The sequence below is a fragment of the Tiliqua scincoides genome, chromosome 2 (genome assembly GCF_035046505.1).
Source record: "Tiliqua scincoides isolate rTilSci1 chromosome 2, rTilSci1.hap2, whole genome shotgun sequence".
Taxonomy (NCBI): Eukaryota; Metazoa; Chordata; class Lepidosauria; order Squamata; family Scincidae; genus Tiliqua; species Tiliqua scincoides.
In genome coordinates this window covers 17,298,382-17,318,307 of record NC_089822.1, presented here as the reverse complement: position 1 = coordinate 17,318,307, position 19,926 = coordinate 17,298,382, and the positions used below count along the sequence as shown (strand labels likewise).

The following is a 19,926-nucleotide window of genomic DNA, read 5'->3' as shown; positions in this document are numbered from 1 at the left end:
CAGAGGCCTCCTTAATGTATGGGGAAATTTGTTCCCTTACCATGGGGTTGCATTGTGGCTGTACTGGTGCTGGAAAATTAGATAGGATTGGGCCCTTGGTCACCACCTACACTAGCATGAAAAAATTTTATAAAAGGAAGTAAAGACTTTCCATTGCCAAGGTAAGACCCACTCTCCTCAAACCCAGAGCTGATATAACTTTATTTTCAGTTTCATCAGCCTGGACCTTGTGCAGTGGTGATTAAAAAAAGAAGAAGACTCTGTTCATATCTAGAGTGAATTTTAATTTTATTCTAATTTTAATTGTTAGCAACCTCATTTGGAGAATATTCTCAAGTCAACATATAAATATAAAAAATGAATTCATAAACAAGATCAAACTTGCAATCTGGAGTACATTGACAGCCCAATCCTATCCACACTTTCCTGGGAGTAAGCCCTATTAACTCTAATGGAACTTACTTCTGAGTAGACATGCATAGGATTGGGCTGTGAGGCTACAATCCTCTGTGCACTTTCCCCAGGATGCCTCACTGAAGACCATGGGACGGACTTCTGAGTAAGCATGCCTATGATTGTACTGTGACAGAGGGTAGCATAATCTATAAGATGACAAGCTGCACCTGCTGAAATTCCCTCTTCTACACAATTGTTAAAGGTCTAGGAGTCTTAAAGCTGAAAGTCTGGCCTCCCCTGTGCTAATAAGCTCCACTGAGCTAAGCAGACTCACTCTGAGTAAACATGGACTATGAAGCACAAGTCTTGGAAAAATCTTGGGTAGAGAAGGCATAAGCGTTCCAGGCAGCTATGAGCCCTTCTTGAAAACATCTTCACCCCAAATACTGAACTGTAGCACCTCTCATTTGAAAATGAAGCTTTGTTTGCTTCTGTTGCAAAGGAAGGGAGGGACTCAGGCTCTTGCCAGCTCTGTGGAAGTTCTCACACTGATGGCTCAATCCAATGCATGCTTATGCAGAAGCCAAAGCCACAGAGGTCAGTGCTACAATCTATGCATGCTAATTTGGGAATAAACCCAAATGAACTCAGTGGAGTATGCTACCATTTTCTATGTGTTTTCTCTGAAGTAAGGCTGCAGTCTGAAGCACACTGACCTGTTACCTGGGAGTGGGTCTCATTGAGCACAGTGGAACTTACCTCTGAGTAAACATGCCTAGGCTTGCACTGCAAGTCCTATTTATTGGTTGGAGTTGAAAATTCTCTTCCCCATTTCAGAATCCAATTCTATGCCTGTCAATTCAGAAGTGAGTCCCATTATAGTGTGGATCAGATTGCAACCACAGTTCCATTACCCATGGATGGAGGTTGGTCAACAAAGAACACCTTTTTATATATGCCAATAAATAAAAATGAATAAAATTACTCTGATATAGAAATCATGTTTTCTTCAATCAGCCATAGGAATTGGAGGAGGCAAGTAGAGAAGGCTTCTTGTTGGGGGGGTTTGCCCTCCCAGGTCCCTCTGGTAATACTTATGGATGGAATTGTAAAGGCAGTTTTGAGCTTGTTCATGCTCTTTATGCGTGACTTAAGAACATAAGAAGAGCCCTGCTGGATCAGGCCAAAGGCCCATCTAATCCAGCTTCCTATATCTCAGTGGCCCACCAGATGCCTCCGGAAGCACACAAGACAACAAGAGACCTGCATCCTGGTGCTATTCCCTTGCATCTGGCATTCTGAGATAGTCTACTTCTAAAACTGGGAGGTTGGCCATGCACATCATGGCTTGTAACCTGTGATGGACTTTTCTTCTAGAAATCCGTCACCAGTCTCCTTTTAAAGGAATCCAGGTCAGATGCCATCACCACATCCTGTGGCAAGGAGTTCCACAGACTAATTCCACACTGGGTAAAGAAATCTTTTCTTTTGTCGGTTCTAACTCTCCCAACACTCAACTTTAGTGGATGTCCCCTGGTTGGGTGTTGTGTAAGAGAGAAAACCTTCTATCCATCCCCTGCATTATTTTGGACGTCTCAATCATGTCCCACTCCTTGGGCACCTTTTTTTTTAAAGAGTGACTGTATGCATGCATTAGTGAAGTGTGACTGTGACAGTGATTTGTGACAGTGACTGTCACTAATGTGGGATCTCTATCAAATGGGCATTCAAGCCAATGCAGGGCTTATCATTCAAATTACACACATGTGTAATGCCAAAACAAACATATCATTATTGATTTTTCTCCCTCTCTTCTATTAAAAAGAGTGACTTCCAAAAGAACAAGTATAATCAAGTATACTTCAAGTATACAAGTATCAAGTATAACAAGTATAATCAAAGCTCCAACACATCCATTCCAGGCCGAGACAGGGCCACTTTACTCTACACTGGTCAAATACCTTGCACAGAGTTGAGTAGCCCCATTGCAGGTCCCCTCCCACATGCACACAGCCCTATTTCCACCTCCTTTTTTCTGTTAAAGTTAGTTTCCAGAGTCTTGAGACTTTAGGGGACATCCACTAAAATTGACTGTTGGGAGAGTTTGGACAGACAAAAGAAAATATTTCTTTACTCAGCATGTAGTTAGTCTGTGGAACTCCTTGCCACAGGATGTGGTGATGGCATCTGGAGTAGATGCCTTTAAAAGGGGATTGGACAAATTTCTGGAGGAAAAATCCATCCCGAGTTACAAACCATGATGGGTGTGTGTAACCTTCTGATTTTAGAAGTGGGTTTCCTCAGAATGCTGATGCAAGGGAATTGCACTGGGATGCGGGTCTCTTGTTGTTTTGTGTGCTCCCTGGGAAATTTGGTGGGTCACTGTGAGATACAGGAAATTGGACTAGATGGGCCTATGGCACTGGTTCCCAACCTGTAGTCCGGGGACCATAGGTGGTCTGCGAGACTTTGAGAAGTGGTCCGTGAGGTCTCAGGAAAAAAAAAATCACCTTTGCTCACACAGCAAGTTAATGGAAGTGATTAACCTCCCATTGATTGGGCAGAGAATGGATTGCCCACAGCCACAACCACTGAAGTGTCAGCTGTGGCTGAGAGTAGGCCATTCTCCATCCCAGTGATTTTCAACCTTTTTCATCTCACGGCACACTGACAAGGCACTAAAATTGTCAAGGCACATCACCAGGTTTTTGACAACTGACAAGGCACACCATGCTGCCAGTGGGGGCTCACATCTCCCATTGGCACTATTAATAAATGACCTTCCCCCAAATTCCTGTGGCACACCTGTGGACCACTCGCAGCACACCAGTTTGCCACGGCACAGTGGTTGAAAACGGTTGCTCCATCCTCTCCAATAGTCCATGGGGGAGCACTTGGGAGATGAACCACCAGAGAGGGCGGAGACCAGGCTCCCCACAGCCACAAGTGATCCATGACAATTCCAATTTTTGCTTGGGCTTCTACAGGTTGGGAACCACTGGCCCATGGCCTTATCCAGCTGAGCTCTTCTTATGTTCTTATATTAGTGGGTCCCGACCCACAGTCTGCTCTAGGTTTGAAGGAATGATGAGATCCTGCTAGCAAGGTCACTCCTACACTATCAAAACCTCCCCTCACCCCAATTCACTATTTAGGAAGGGAGTGAGCAGTGTGAGCGTCCCAGGCTGGAAGGAGTTAAGGCTGGGAGCGCAAGACACGTTGAGGGGGAGTAGCCAACGCTGAGGCAGTACAAACATCACAGCACATTCCTGGGTAGTCCTCAGCTGCCAGCATCTGATTAGAACCATCTCTCTGGCTGTGAGTGGCTAACGCAACAGAAGGCTCCAGGAGGACTGAATATTTAACCGGACCTACGAGGGGTCGGATCATGCACGGAGCTGCGAGCATCTAGTCCTGGTAAGCCCTGCGTGCTCTGCTGGGAGGGCTCGTGGCTGAACTCCAGAGGTTTTTGGGGAGGCTGTTCAAGCGCTATCAAAGCTTGCCTTTGGAAACAATGTGTATCTTGTTAGGAAGGTGGTGGGCTGAGACCGAGAATGAAATGGACTGGCTGCGTTGTCAGTTTCAGCTTTTTAAAACAAGCTTCTTGTTAATTACTCCGGGTTCAGTAGTCTTGGAGTTGCTGGTTTGAGCAGGGCTTGTGTAAAGCTCTTGTAAGCCTTTTCAGCTTTGCTTTTTAAAATAAGTATATGGAATGGCCCCCTACTGATGGAAAAAATGTAGCTTTCTTAAAATAACTGCTTTCCTTCTCCACCATCTTCTAACCCTCCTTCCGCCCCCCCCCAAAAAAAAAGCTGGTCTCTGACCAGCTCAGCCAGCATTGCTGTGTCCAAGCCTAGCCTCTCAGCTGAACCTGCTTAATAGGCAAGATCAGTTTAATGTAATCTATTTTTTCCTGTTTTTAACAAACGTCAGCTCAGGCTGAGAGTGGTTAATGCTGAATAATGTTCCTGAATGAGCTGTAAGACTTGTATGCAGCCTTATATTGCAAAATCTAGCCTTAAAAAAAAAAAAATCCATCCTTTCTGCCAAAAGAGTGCTGACTGAGAGCTTTTTAAAGGAATTTTAACAGTCTTGCCAACCTTGGGGGGGTGGTGGGGGGGAGGAGTCAAAGAATGAATGGGGTAAAAAATTTTCAAAGCCATCTGTGAATCCTATGTGTGTACGCCTGTGTAGGAAACTTGGCTTGAAAGAATGTCCTAGCAGAAATTGGGTGGATACTGCCACTGTAAGACAAGAGTCTAGCAGTTTGGGGGTGGTGGTGGGGGGCAGGCCTTCAATGTCAAAAGGAAAATAAACACATTCTTGGTATGGAGAGGAAGGGGCTGAGTTAAAGCACGCCAATGTATACAAACAAGTCTTGCCCTAATTGAAATGGCTGTGCTTAAGCAACTTGGTCTGGACCTGTTGAATAAAATAAGGTAGCAATTAAGTTGCAAGAGGCCAGACAATTGAGAATCCCTTAATGTTAGGATTGTAGAGTTGATACAGGATTCAGTTAGCATCTAGTGTGTGTGCTTATGGAATTGTTAACTTTACACCAGGCCCTATTCGAGGCTATAATATTGCTCTGGAATATTGACTTTCCCTGGAGCAGAACCTCTCTCCCAGGTATACACTGTTTGTTTTCCCTTGGGCAAGGTAGCAATGTAGTGAGTGGTGAGGCTGATAGAGGGACAGTTCACCAATAACCACTGGCTGAATGGGATTTAGAGTGGCTAAACAAACCTGGGACTATCTTTAAAGCTTGTGACTTGGGGGGGGGATGGTGGTTTAAAATACACAGTTGGTTTTGAAAGTCTTTGGGATTCTGTTGCCTTTCTCTGCCATGCTAGTTGGGGAACAGGGGAAGTTTTCTTGTAGGTGAAGTGTCAGAATTAATATTTGGAACTATGGAGTTGCAACTTGGAAGAAAATGTGTGCTAGTCTAGCAAGTTGCAATGGCTTCAAGAAGAACTTCATGCAACTTTGGAAAGGGTACTAAATTCTTGTGAGTTCGAGTTCAGGGAAGGAGTGTTGCAAGGCATGTGGGGTAGCAGTAGCACTGTCAACAAGTATCTTTCTTAAGAATATAGGGTTGCTATGTTCTTGACTGGCCTTGCTCCAGTGTAGTTGGATACATACAGATATAATGGGTGGAATGTTACCTGCTCTTAAGCACCATGCCAGGAAAAGTTTAACCTGTCTTGTCTGGCTGCTGTTAAAGGCAAAGACCCAAACATGACAATCCCAAAAACATGAAGTCTGCATCTTAATGGGAATTGTAGGGAGAAAGCCACTGCGTTCTCCTGCATGGGAAGGAGATTAAACTATTGGTCCTGATATGTATTGGTTGATGCTGAGTAGAGGTGTAGGGAGCCAAATATTGTTGCCTTAAAATAGAATCAAGTCTTGCAGATGGATGGGAAGGAAGGAGGTGGGGCAGGTGACTTCATGTAGCTAAAACGTTAGTTGGCAAGTAGATGGAAAGCTGTGACAGAGAACAGATTTGAATGTTGGGTAGGCAGTATAGAAGATGTGAATGTGTTGCATATTCTACTCCATAGTAATCTTTCAGCTAACTAGCATCTATTAGCACTGCTTCAGCCTACTATTGGTTTGCTACTACAGCTGACTTAGCATGTAAATGCTGCTGCTACTACAGAACTTGAAAAGCAGGGATGGAGCAGCAGTTGTATTGAAGTAGAACTTTAATACAATTTTTTTTTTAAGCTGTTGCCTCTTGGTTGGAGCTATTTGAAGACATAGGGGTACTTTGCTGTCAAAAGGGGCAGTGGTTCTTTCTGCCACAGTACTTTCCTAGAATAGGGCTCTTGGTCCTAGGCCAAGACTTCTTGGGGTTGAGGGTTGATATATCTGACAAGGATGGTGAGCATCTTGGTCTAGTGTCCCTCCCAGTGGTGACTGTTGGGATTTCCTCTGTGGTTATGTGAGACTGTAACCCCCTTGGGAACAAGAAACCATCAGTTCAAAACCCTTTATGCTGCAAGAGGAATAACTCGCTTGACAAAAAACAGTGTATTGGTATTCTGAATATGAACCATACTGAAAGAAACAGTCTTCCGATCTGGATCAAGGAAATGTTCGAAAGATACAGGCCTTTACTTTATACAGTATTCTGCTTGTCTGTTCCTGAAGTTGTTGAACTGTAAGGTTAGCCATGTGGCTTCAGAATTCCTGTTAGTTTAATGGCACCTATGCTTGGGTAAGATATGTAGGGCTGGAGCCTTGGATACCATAAGAATGCTTCTAAAATAAGACTTAATACTCTAAAGATTGATTCTCTTCAGTGAACCTCACGTGCCCACAACATTTTCCTCTCTACAGAAGTAGATGACACAAATGATGTCCTGTTGCACAAGACTCCAGTATTTGGCCTGCTTTCTGTCCTCTCACATCAGCTCTGCAAGATGCTTTACTGTTGCTCCAGGAAAACCAGGACTACTGAGCTAGTTAATGGCAGAGATGATGTTTGACCCATGGCTTGGGTGCTGTCCTGCTCTGCAGTATGGTGAACTGGATTAAACTGCAGTATTGAGTTGCAGGTTGTACTGATGTGGTCCTACAAATGAAGGCTGTAAGAACTAACTTGCTTTAAAGGCAAGAGCCCAGCATTTGTGCTGCACTGAAGCTACTTCCTGAAAAAATGAGTGCAGTTGCCAATTGATGTACAATGTTTGAGACATGGTGTTGGAACTCAAAGTAGTGCTGAAATGGCCATGGGTGAAGGGAAGGAAGGCAGGGAGAGTAGATGATTTGTAGATTTCTTCAGTCTTGGTAATATTAAAAGGTAACCTGAAACTTACAGGAGTTGAATTACGAAATGTCTCACACTAGGGCAGCCGAGGACAACATATTGGCACAGAACTTGCATTTGCTGCTGGCTTGATGGCTCCCACTGTCATATAGTAACATGCAAGGAATGAGCAATATAGGCTTTCTCCTGCAAGGATGTTGGGTGCCCTTGCATGCATCGGGGTATATCAGCTGGTAGCTTCACATGGTCATGACCACTAGGACAGAGTGAAAGAGCTAACATGTTCAAGAGCAGTTCGTCTGGGCCAGATGGGACCAGCTTGGAAATGAGCAGATACCCAGCCCTGTTGCTTGCAGTTGAACAATATTGTGAATGGCATGAGCAGGATTGCACAATTGCTGACTGAGTTCAAGTTGCATGTCATAAACCTGCCCACAACCTGGCACTGGGCTGGAGGCTTACATTACTTGGCTTTCAGCCTTGGCCTAGGGTTTTCTGGCATTGCAATGGGCCTCATGATAAATGCATAGTCATGCCCTAGTAGTGCATTTGCTGTGAATGTAAGGAATTGCCATTGAGGCAAACTGGATTACTGTGTTGGTCAAACACGGTCGCCTTCTCTCAAAATGTGCTTTATGCACTTGGCTTTCCTTCACTAGCATAGACACTTCTGTATTCCCAGAGCCCAACTCCATAAACCTTGTGCAACCTCTGCCACAGTTATTGTACATGTTCTGGCAAACCTGAGACCTTAACTTCTTTCCACTGATATGCCCTACTGGTGTTCTTCCTTGCTAGACGGCTAAGGCTAGCTGCTAGTATTGACTAAAGATTTTGAAAACCAGCTTTTTCTTTCACACATCCCAAGGCTGTGGTAAAATGAGTGTGGGGGAAGAACGTAAACACTCTAGGGCCTCTAAACGGATCGTATTCCCTACCTCAAATTTGTCACAGCGTAAAATTTTCTCTGCCCAGTAGATTGTAGCTATTAAACCCAAACTTGGAGATGAGGTCTAAAAAGGTGGCAGAACTCATTTTCTAGAATTTAAAATTGGTTCCAGCTTGGTTCTAGAATAAGTCTGGGGTGATAAAGGTGATGATCACCCTGCTAAGCAACCACTAAATACAATAGTATCCATAAATCGTAATGAGAAATCAAATCCTATATCCTAATCCCTTCAAGCAAATCCTAAATTGAGCTTGCTCAAACAGTTGCAGCAACTGTTACCCTGCAGATGCCTGATCTTGTCTGATCTCAGAAGCTAAGCAGGGTCAGGCCTGGTTAATACTTAGATGGGAGACCGCCAGGGAGTACCAGGTGCTGTAGGCTTCTACCATAGTCTTTTGAGACTGAAGGTTGCCAGCCATGTGTTCTTCAGTCACTTCACTTCAGGCCTGGAGTAGGGCCCCTAGTCATAACCTTGTGCTTAATGTGGTGACTAGGACCCTGCTTGGCTGCCCCCTCCCTTATGGTTTAAGTATGGCAGTAGGGGAGCCGCTGTTATCTCTGCTGGTGACAGGAGACATGGCTAAATCTGAGGACCCTCCAAAACTCTTAAATTCAACTTCCAGGGAGTTGATAACAGTAAGTAGGTGCAACTACGAGCTTGATAGGAAGCTTGTGGCCTCATGACAACTCCTCCTAACAGCAGTAAATAGAAGATGACACTAATGCAGTCCATCAGTGTAGCTGGCAGGTTCTTACTGCCTTTATAATGCAGGAAAGGTCTCTTAGTGTCAGTTTGGTTCTACTGCCAAAACTGACATGTTTAGCTGTTCTGAAACCAAATTCCTCTAAAATGAATCTTATTTTCTGCTACGGAGTTCATTCCTGGGTAAGACCTTGCTAGCCAGCTGGCTATTCTTTCAGGAATGTCTGTGTCCTTGACTTTCACAGATTGGAAAAGAAGCTTGTTGAATTTATACCCTACCTGTCATTCATTCAACAAACTGCAGTATTTAAATGGACACGAAATTAAAATCCACACAACTGCAAGCAAACTCTCGGATAAGAAGAATTATAGCTGGCTGGAATAGATCTGTCTGTTACTATGTGTTGGGGGTTCATGATGAGACCTCCTGAGAAAGGAAGCTCCACAGCCGGAGTACAGCAGGGCCTGTTTTTGCATACCTTGGGCTGAGCTCCTTGTAACTAGAGTAATTGAGCTCTTACTCGCCAGCCTCCCAAAAAGTAGCAGTTGGGTACAAAATCCAGTGTGTGCCAAGTTTATATACTCAAGTTGTGTAAGTGCCTGGTGTTGGCTCAAGCAGACTAAACTGAGTGCTGTAATGTAGAGGCAATTTATGAGATGTGGCCATGGAGTAGGAGGAGATGGTAATTCCCTTTTTTGAGATAGAGGCTTAATTCCCCTGTACCTCTGTTGCTCACATGTCCATCATTCATTTAATCTCAAAATCTTGGGAAAAGTGTCTAATACACATTCCAATGCTTGTCCTCTTATGGGAAAAGATGTGATGGGTCTCCAGATCTCTGGGCTGAAGGCCCCAGATTCAATTTCTGGGGTTTCTAAGAGGCTTGGCAAGACCCCCATCTGAAACCTGGAGAACTGCCTATTGGTGTAAACCAGGGGTGCCCAAACCCCGGCCCTGGGGCCACTTGCGGCCCTTGAGGCCTCTCAATGCGGCACTCAGGGAGCCCCCAATCTCCAATGAGCCTCTGGCCCTTTAGAGCTTTGTTGGAGCCCAAACTGGCCGGACGCAAATGCTCTCAGTGTGAGGGCGACTGTTTGATGTCTCGCATGAACTGTGGGATGCGGGCTCCCTCCACTGCTTGTTTCACATCTGTGATGCAGTAGTTGCAGCAAAGGAAAGGTCAGCCTTGCTTCGTGCAAGGCCTTTTGTAAGCCTTGAGCTTACAATAAGCTTAAGCAAGAGCTTATTCATTTGTTCATATAAGTTCATCTTTAATATATTCATTTATGTAAACTTATTCAAATTTTAAATATAAATTCTTTTTCCCCCAGCCCCCGACACAGTGTCAGAAAGACGATGTGGCCCTCCTGCCAAAAACTTTGGACACCCCTGGTGTAAACAAATACTAGGCAGATGAATGATCTTGTGTGTACAGGGTATCTTTACATATACACCCCAAGATCTATCTTGAGTTTACATGTTGTAGCACGCTGCTGCTAATTTCATAGCCTGTCTTCTGTATCTGTTGCCCTGCTTCAGAAACTGGTGTGAAATAGACTATTGCAAACTGGCACTGAGGAAAATATAGCATAATGAATTTTAGTGGAATATTTTAGAGTAGTATGGGTTGTACCTTAGGATGATGTTGTTGTATGCGTTATCTGTATAAGCAAGTACTGTTATGTTGGGATGGAAGGGCTGACCGGAAGAGTGCAGTAGTCAAGTGGCAGCCTCACAGGGATGGGGGCTGAACTAGAAGAGCTCTAATGCAGGGCAACCCTCATGAAAAGATGCTTGGGGCTATGAAGGCAAAAAGCAATGCTGTACTTTTAACAGGAAGCTGGCAGAAAAATGAGGCTGTTGGCACAGAAGCATAAAGGTAAGGTATGCAACTTGTCTTGACTAAGGTATGCAACTTGTCCCTCAAAACGGCCACGGTGCCAGAAGATTGGAGGATAGCAAATGTCACGCCTATTTTTAAAAAGGGAAAGAGGGGGGACCCGGGAAACTATAGGCCGGTCAGCCTAACATCTATACCGGGTAAGATGGTGGAATGCCTCATCAAAGATAGGATCTCAAAACACATAGACGAACAGGCCTTGCTGAGGGAGAGTCAGCATGGCTTCTGTAAGGGTAAGTCTTGCCTCACGAACCTTATAGAATTCTTTGAAAAGGTCAACAGGCATGTGGATGCGGGAGAACCCGTGGACATTATATATCTGGACTTTCAGAAGGCGTTTGACACGGTCCCTCACCAAAGGCTACTGAAAAAACTCCACAGTCAGGGAATTAGAGGACAGGTCCTCTCCTGGATTGAGAACTGGTTGGAGGCCAGGAGGCAGAGAGTGGGTGTCAATGGGCAATTTTCACAATGGAGAGAGGTGAAAAGCGGTGTGCCCCAAGGATCTGTCCTGGGACCGGTGCTTTTCAACCTCTTCATAAATGACCTGGAGACAGGGTTGAGCAGTGAAGTGGCTAAGTTTGCAGATGACACCAAACTTTTCCGAGTGGTAAAGACCAGAAGTGATTGTGAGGAGCTCCAGAAGGATCTCTCCAGACTGGCAGAATGGGCAGCAAAATGGCAGATGCGCTTCAATGTCAGTAAGTGTAAAGTCATGCACATTGGGGCAAAAAATCAAAACTTTACATATAGGCTGATGGGTTCTGAGCTGTCTGTGACAGATCAGGAGAGAGATCTTGGGGTGGTGGTGGACAGGTCGATGAAAGTGTCGACCCAATGTGCGGCAGCAGTGAAGAAGGCCAATTCTATGCTTGGGATCATTAGGAAGGGTATTGAGAACAAAACGGTTAGTATTATAATGCCGTTGTACAAATCTATGGTAAGGCCACACCTGGAGTATTGTGTCCAGTTCTGGTCACCACATCTCAAAAAAGACATAGTGGAAATGGAAAAGGTGCAAAAGAGAGCGACTAAGATGATTACGGGGCTGGGGCACCTTCCTTATGAGGAAAGGCTACGGCGTTTGGGCCTCTTCAGCCTAGAAAAGAGACGCTTGAGGGGGGACATGATTGAGACATACAAAATTATGCAGGGGATGGACAGAGTGGATAGGGAGATGCTCTTTACACTCTCACATAATACCAGAACCAGGGGACATCCACTAAAATTGATTGTTGGGCGGGTTAGGACAGACAAAAGAAAATATTTCTTTACTCAGCGCGTGGTCGGTCTGTGGAACTCCTTGCCACAGGATGTGGTGCTGGCGTCTAGCCTAGACGCCTTTAAAAGGGGATTGGACAAGTTTCTGGAGGAAAAATCCATTATGGGGTACAAGCCATGATGTGTATGCGCAACCTCCTGATTTTAGGAATGGGTTAAGTCAGAATGCCAGATGTAGGGGAGAGCACCAGGATGAGGTCTCTTGTTATCTGGTGTGCTCCCTGGGGCATTTGGTGGGCCGCTGTGAGATACAGGAAGCTGGACTAGATGGGCCTACGGCCTGATCCAGTGGGGCTGTTCTTATGTTCTTATGTTCTTATGTAAAGAGCCAAGCACACTTAATAGACATTCTTCATACACAGGGGAAATCCAAACACTGTAGTTCATGGCTTGGGGAGGTAAAGAGCTAAAGTTTTCTTGCATAAAATCGCTTTAACACATGGAGTTAGTCTAGGGCAGGGGTGCCCAAAACTTGGCCTGGGGGCCACTTGCAGCCCTCAGGGGCCTCCAGTCTCCAATGAGCCTCTGTCCCACCAGAGACTTCCTGCTGGCCCAATGCAACTGCTCTCAGCATGTGGATGACTGTTCGACCTCTCACCTGAGCTGTGTGACAAGGGCTCCCTCCACTACTTGCTGTTTGTGATGCAGCAGTGGCAGCAAAGGAAAGGCTAGTCTTGCTTTGTGCAAGGCCTTTTATGGGCCTTCAGCTATTGCAAGACCTTCAATCATATAAGTTCCATCTCTAATAAATTCATTTATGTAAATTTATTCAAATTTTAAATGTAAATTAATTCATTTTTTTTCCCCAACCCCTGACATAGTGTCAGAGAGATGATGTGGTTCTCCTGCCAAAATATTTGGACACCCCTGGTCTAGGGAAAGGAACTAGTTGGTAGCAGTCCTATGATGTCATATCAGTAAAGACATGGTTCTTGCACATGAGCAATCTTGGAAAGGTCTTGTGTTGGCTCTATAAAGAGGAGCTGATCAATGGCCCCAGCACCCATAAGTGTGAATGCAACATAAGGCTTTAGTCATCTTATTGGGAGCTGACTCTTAACACCTTCCCTTTGTGCTACAGTCCTGACAAATTCCTCCAAAGCTGCTGTTGGTGGTCCTAGAAAGAAAAGCTTCTTTAATTGACTATGATCCAGTGTGGGGATAGTAGAAAGGCAGAAGACTCTGCAGAAATAGAGCCTGGGTGGTGAAGTGGTTCTGGACATAGCTCTGGAAGATCTGGGTTAAAATACCATGGAACTTCCTAGGTGACCTTGGGCCAGTATGCTCTCTCAGCCTAACTGACTTTACAGGGGTTGTTGGGACAAAGAGGGAACTATGTATACCACCCTGAGCAACTTGGACAGTATAATTGCAGAAAGTCTTTTGGAAATTTACAGTACCAAGAACCAGAAGAATGCATTTGTCTTTGAAGAGTGAGAATAATCTTGAAAGAAATGTCTCAAAACAAGCTGTTTAAAAAGGTTAAAATTTCATGATCCCTTTAACTTGGCATAAATCTAAATTGAAAAAAGAAATCCAACAGTATCACTTCAGGAAAGGGAGGTTTAAGGTTTTACAGAGTGTGTAGAATGGGGTTTTGTAATTTGCACAGCCGAAATCGCTTTCCTAAAATACAGGAATTTGCACTGTAGGTGGGTCTATATGGTATAGGTCCACTAATGAGATTACAGGTTGCTCATGGGTAGAAATGGTGAGTTAATAAAGTGTTTGGGGGGGAAGGCTGCTGTTGGTGGGAATAACCATATGGCCTCAATGGGGGGAGGGACGAGAAGCTCTTCTCATGCCTGCATGGTGACTTGGTGTTGTCTAACTTGCTAGCTAAAAGCCAAGTATAACTAGAGGCCTATGGAAATATTGCATAATTCCCTAGCCCAGGGATGCCCAAACCCTGGCCCGGGGGCCACTTGCGGCCCTCGGGGGCTTTCAGTCAGGCCCTCGGGAGCCCCCAGTCTCCAATGAGCCTCTGGCCCTCCAAAGACTTGCTGGCCTCTCAGCAAGAGAACGACTGTTCGACCTCTCACTTGAGCTGTGGGACAAGGGCTCCCTCCATTAATTGCTGTTTCACGTCTGTGATCCAGCAGTGGAAGCGAAGGAAAGGCTGGTCTTGCTTTGTGCAAGGTCTTTTATAGACCTTGAGCTACTGCAAGACCTTTATTCATTCACACAAGTTCCATCTCTAATATATTCATTTATGCAAATTTATTTAAATTTAAAATTATAAATTCTGTTTTTCCTGGCCCCCGACACAGTGTCAAAGATTATGTGGCCCTCCTGCCAAAATGTTTGGACACCCCTGCCTTAGCCTATAGTGGTTCAGTCCAGGCACAGTGAAGAGGCAATTCTTCATGTTGTATGATTCAGTTCAGTCCAAACACAAGACTTCCCACCATTCATTCCCTTGGACAACCATGTCATTCCAAAATTCCAGCAGAAGAATTGGGAAGCTTGCTTCCCAATACATTCCCCCAGACACATGACTACTTAATGCTTTTGAGTATGCACACCACTTAATGTGTGATCTTGATGTTGCCCTAAAAAATCTACAAAATGACTAATCCCATATTGCATTTAGGGAGCTGAGAGTAAGGAGTAGATTGTCTTGGGTCACCTAGTGACTCATGGCAAAAGGCAAGATTCAGCTAGAGAAATCCTGAGTGGCAACTTGAGTCTCATACCAGCCTTTTTTAATATCTTGTGTGATCTGTCTTGAATGAAAATACCTGTGAAGGGTGGAATGTCAACTGTATTCCTTGCACTAAAGTGATGTACATACTAAACAAGCAATAGAAATTAATGTCCCTGCACTTGAAACTCTCTGGTCTCTGCCCACCCTCCCCCGTGAAGTAGGTCATACTTTATGACCTTAAGTGCATTCTTGTTGACTTGCCCCACATTCGTGTGTGCTAACCTTTGGTAGCATGAGCACAATGGATATGCCAATCTTGGCAAATAGTTGGCATAATTTATAGGGCTATAGTACCACTGCTATGCCAGTGGAATGTGACCAAGTATAATACTCGGTTCATGTGCATGACTGAGCCAAGAGTTTTCATAGCTGCCACTAGAGATGAATGTTCATTCTGTGTTACTTCCTACTTGACTGCAGCCTGGCTAAATGGAGTTTCTTTCCTGCAATATAGACTGGGGATGTCGAAAAACTGGGTGAGTCAAAGCCTTGCAGAAGAGCATGCATAGGGAGATATGCAGTCATTTGCTCTCCTCCTGGTGAGTGAATGGAATAAATTCCCATTGTGGCAGCAGCATAGCTGGGGAGTGCAGAGGGTAGCAATTGCACCAGGCAACAAGCTGAACTTGACACTCGTGGCCAAAACTGTGAAAACCTTGGTATATACAAATAAAACCAACATCATTGGAAAGGTAATCTAATGCTGCACACAGTGAAACAAACTATGCTGGAATATCTGTATTCTATCAAAAGTTAAGGCCAATTAACCAGAAAACTTTATTTACTTAATAAATTAAATTTGATTTTGTCCCGGGGGGGGGTGCTATAAAATATTTGACCCTGTGTAGCAGTTGTCTTAGCTACACCACTGATCGGGGGACTACAGGGTGCGAATCTTGTTTCTTGGTCTTACAAATCTATTTAGTAAAGACAGACTTTCTGCAAATGGAGGCCTCAAACAACCACCCTAAAAGGCATCACTTGCTGCTGTGGTCTGAACAGTTAAATATGAAAAGTAGCCTAATTCTGCAAATATAATAGTATGTATTCTATAACTTGCAGAACCAAGGTTTTTTAAAAGTGCGTGGGGCATCTCTAATGCTTAAATTCCAGAAGTCTAAGAATAAGTGTAACTAAAATACTTGTGAATTATTGTGAGGCCCTATAGAGGGCAACTATCCAAAAAGTAAATAAATATCTAGGAAGTGTGCTGAAGGCCCTAAGTCTGGACTGCCTGGTGAATTGTGTGTGGGTCACAAGGGAAAAAGTAAAACTCTTGTTCTGCAGGCTGTCAACCTGCTTGGCTACATATTAATAGTACTTGCAGCAGTAAAAGAGCAAGTGCAAAGACTTGCGTGCAGTGGTTTCTAATAGCTGGGCCGTACTAAGAGTAGGTCTGTGTAAGGCTGTCAGCCAGATTGTAGCTGACTCTTCAGAACGATTCTGGTGGATTAACCTCACCTCAGACATAATTGCCTAATGGTGCAGTCCTATGGATGTCTACTTGTTAGTCTCGCTGAACTCAGTGACACTTCAAGGTAAATACATAGGATTGCAGCTGAAGACAAGCATATAAAGTGCATAGTTTGTGTTGGTTTCTTGAGAGGTGTGTGTAAAAGGAGAATGCCTCATCAGCTGGGTGCCTTAGCCTGTGTGCTTCCTCTTGCATCATACTTGCTTGATGCATCATACTTGCATCATACAATGCATCGATTCTTATGGTGCAAGAGTTAGCATATAAACTACCTGTGGCATATAAACTTGCATATGTGGTGCAAGAAGTAACAGGGACTGCATCAAGGCAGCACACACAGAATTTCTAAACAGTTGTTCATCCAGTTCCTGATCATACCTAGACCTGCTTGACTTCAACAAGGCAGGAGTAGCATGTGCCCCCCAACCATGTTTTACATTTGACACCTTAGGTGCTAAATCTCAATCTAACAAATGGTTTCAGCTGAAGTATCCAGGATACTTCTAAGTAGATCTCATAAGGAACTGCCTTTGAGTCAAGCTTTTGTTCCATCTGCGTCAGTGTTGTCAACACAGACTGGCAGCAGGTTTTCACATGGGGATCTTCATCCTACTTGCCAGGGATTATTAAGCGTGGGGCTTTCTACATGCCAAGCTGGTACTATACCACCAAGTCATAATCCCTCCTTCGAGCTTTGGCTCCCTATTTGAGATATTTCTCCATGCTGTTCTCCCAGCTGGATGATTCATTATAGCAAGAGGCATGGATGAAATATAGGACACTGCAGTCCTCGATCCAAATCTCAGGCCGAGACTTGAAAGCTTGATCTTGCCTAACTTTTGTTTGTATATACACTCTCCCAGGGGGCTAGAATTCTTAAAATGAAAGATTCATCCTGTAGGTGATAACACAGATGTGCAAAGCATCGAGATTGTAGCATATACACACAGACTTGAATACAGTATTTCACATGTTGGTCACACACATGATCTGCTTACAAGCTGCATGTGGTCGAATAGCATTGTTTCGATGCTTGCACAGTGGTATGAAGCAGTGGAAGCTGGCCAACATAAAATTGTTCCAGTGCTCAGCAAGACTTAGATTTATGTGCCTAGCAGGTCAAGGATCACAAATGTGCAGTACAATAACTTATTCATATAGACTAGACAATAGTCTGCATACACAAATGGATGGCTGTTGCTTATGACAAGATAGCGTTCAACAAATGTTGTGGTCTGGCATTAAATGTGAGACTTGTGAGATGTTAAAATCTAATGAATCGGGAGCCATATATAGGTAACAGTCCTGTTGCTTTGAAGCAGGGGTCTCCAAACCCTGGCTCACCGCTAGCCTCTCCATCTAGCCTGTGGCGAGCCCTGTAATCCTCCAGAGCAGTGGTTCTTGCAGTTTTAGCACCAGGACCCACTTTTTAGAACAAGAATTTGTCAGGATCCACTGGCAGTGACATCATTAAGCAGGAAAATTTTTAACAATCCTAGGCTGCAGTCCTTCCCAGGAGTAAGTCCCATTAACTATCATATATACAATAGCCTATTAAAAGAACAGATCTGTAACATTTCCCCAAATGCAGTCACATACAATGGTAGCATCAAGTCTAATATAGTAAAATGAATGGGGACTCACCTGAAATTGGCTCATGACCCACCTAGTGGGTCCCAACCCACAGATTGAGAAACACTGCTCCAGTGGGTGCTCTGAAGGCCAGGGAGGCTTCTCCAGCCCTCAGAATGCTTTCAGGATTTTTCCAAAAACCAGCAGTAACATTTTAAAGCCTTTGGAGGGCTGGGGAAGCCCTCTGAAGGCCTTAAAACATCCAGTTTTCAGAAAAACCAGGAATGACCTGAAGCAGGGTTGTCAAACATAAGCCCTGGGGGCCAAATGCAGCCTGCAGAAGCTCTTTATCTGGCCCTTGGGCTCTCCCAGCACCCCCACCTACTGTCAACTACTGAGTGGTGCAGAGGCTTCACTGCTGAAAAGGCAACCTGCATGATTGGCCTCTCTCATGCCTTGAAAATATGATCAAGATTTGCATATTTCTCTTCTCACTTAGGAACTTATTAGCTACAAATGATAGAAGTACTTCTCTGATTATCACCTGCTTAATGACATCACTTCCAACCCTCAGTAGGCATTGTGAATGCTGCTATATGAATTGAGTTTGACACCTGTTCCAAGTCCTCCCAGAAGGCATTCTTGAGGGCTGGGGAGACCTCCCTGGCCACAGCTCCCCTCCCCTCCAGAGGATTACAGGGTCCACTGTGTCCGGATGGAACCAGGTGAAGGATGGTAAGAGAAGGGGCTGTGCTTGGCATTTCTTGCCAGGTCTGTGGTCCTTTCTTGCCTCTCTTTGAATTAACAGCTGCTGTTTGGGGCTTGGGGAGAAACTTTTTTTAATGAAGAAATCATGGATCTAGGTGTGTGGAGCTTCTGGCCTTTTAGAGGTTTTTTCCTAACTCATGGGTATTGAAACTTATTCAAATTTAATAGGAATTTGAATAACTTATATTTAAATTTTTATTCTGGCTCTTGGCACTGTGCCAGATACTTGATGGGATTCTCCTGCCATAAAGTTTGGAAACCCCTGCTTTGCAGCTGCTTAGCAAGTCTGTCCAAAGGCTATACATGGAATAAAGTGTGTTGCTCAATGCGTCAAGCTTACAATAAGGTGGTGTGTCAAAAACCGAGCAGTTTCTCAAAATTGCAATGCTAAAAAGCAGCACAAAAATGGCTGCAGGGCTGCAATGCTGACCAGATAAGAATTCAGCCTAGGTGCTACAACTGTAAAGGTCTTGTCCCACTTACCCAGAAACCATACATCAGACCGAGATGGAATGCAGGGCAAGACTACCTTGGCCATGTGAGATCATACAAGAGCACCAGCCTATTTAAGAGGCCAATGCAACTTGTGAGTGTCTTGACTAGCACCAATCTACAACTTGACCAGATAAGTATTGAACTTGCTGCCTGGAGGCAAAGGAAGGAGTTGGAAGATGCTTCTCTCCCAAAGCCCATTCTTTGTGCCTGGATAGTGAGTAACTGGCTTATTTGTAGCAATAGGACTGCAACACCAGGCATGGCAAATGACATAAACCATCAAGCTGGCAGGAAAGCAAAACTTATAAAAGGCGCTAGGGATAAAGATTTGGCCTGGGTGGGAGGAGAGAGACTGGAGCCTGACTGGGAGACTTGACTATTCCGGCCAAGTTCAGTAATTACAATTTAGCCTGCTGTACATCTTAACAGTTGAGTTGAAAGTCCAGCAGTGGGCAGGGTGTTGATGGTTACAAATCTTGGATCTTTGAAGTGTCTTTAGATCCAAAAAAGCTTTTGCAGTCTACATGTCTCTTAAGGAAGAAGGCCTTAAGCATTATGTCATGGGTGAAGGGAGGAATAGAGAAGATTAGGCCTTCTCGGGGAGGAGTCTTGCTGGTAGGTTTTCAGCTTGTAAAGCAGGCCTGGAACTATTAGGGGTGGTTACCAGACAAGGAGGATAAAATTGAGCTAGTGTATTCTATACAGTTTTGAGCAACTAGTAAGAAACTGCTGCTGTTGGAAGAACTGACTTTCCTTCTCCAAATAAAGGAAGAAACGGGGGTGGCTTGGAAGGGTGTTTCTCTTGTAGACTTCCTGTAGCTGTGAATAAAGTTGGCGGCTTCTCCAGGACTGCTAGCACAAGTATCATTCGGGCTTCTAAAGGAGTGAAGCAACACTGCTAGCTG

At 44.4% G+C, this 19,926-nt stretch overlaps 1 protein-coding gene across 3 annotated transcripts in view; it reads left to right on the top strand.

The window, feature by feature from the left end:
• Positions 1–19,926, top strand: part of DAB2 (DAB adaptor protein 2) — a 107,113-nt gene that overhangs the window by 66,503 nt on the left and 20,684 nt on the right. Inside the window, exon 1 of one of the 3 annotated variants that reach the window (XM_066615951.1) lies at positions 3,665–3,813. The exons of the other annotated variants lie outside the window; for them this stretch is intronic. The gene's annotated coding sequence lies outside the window, so the exon portion shown is untranslated. Of the gene's footprint in view, positions 1–3,664; positions 3,814–19,926 lie in introns of those variants that run through there. 3 annotated transcript variants of the gene reach the window in all.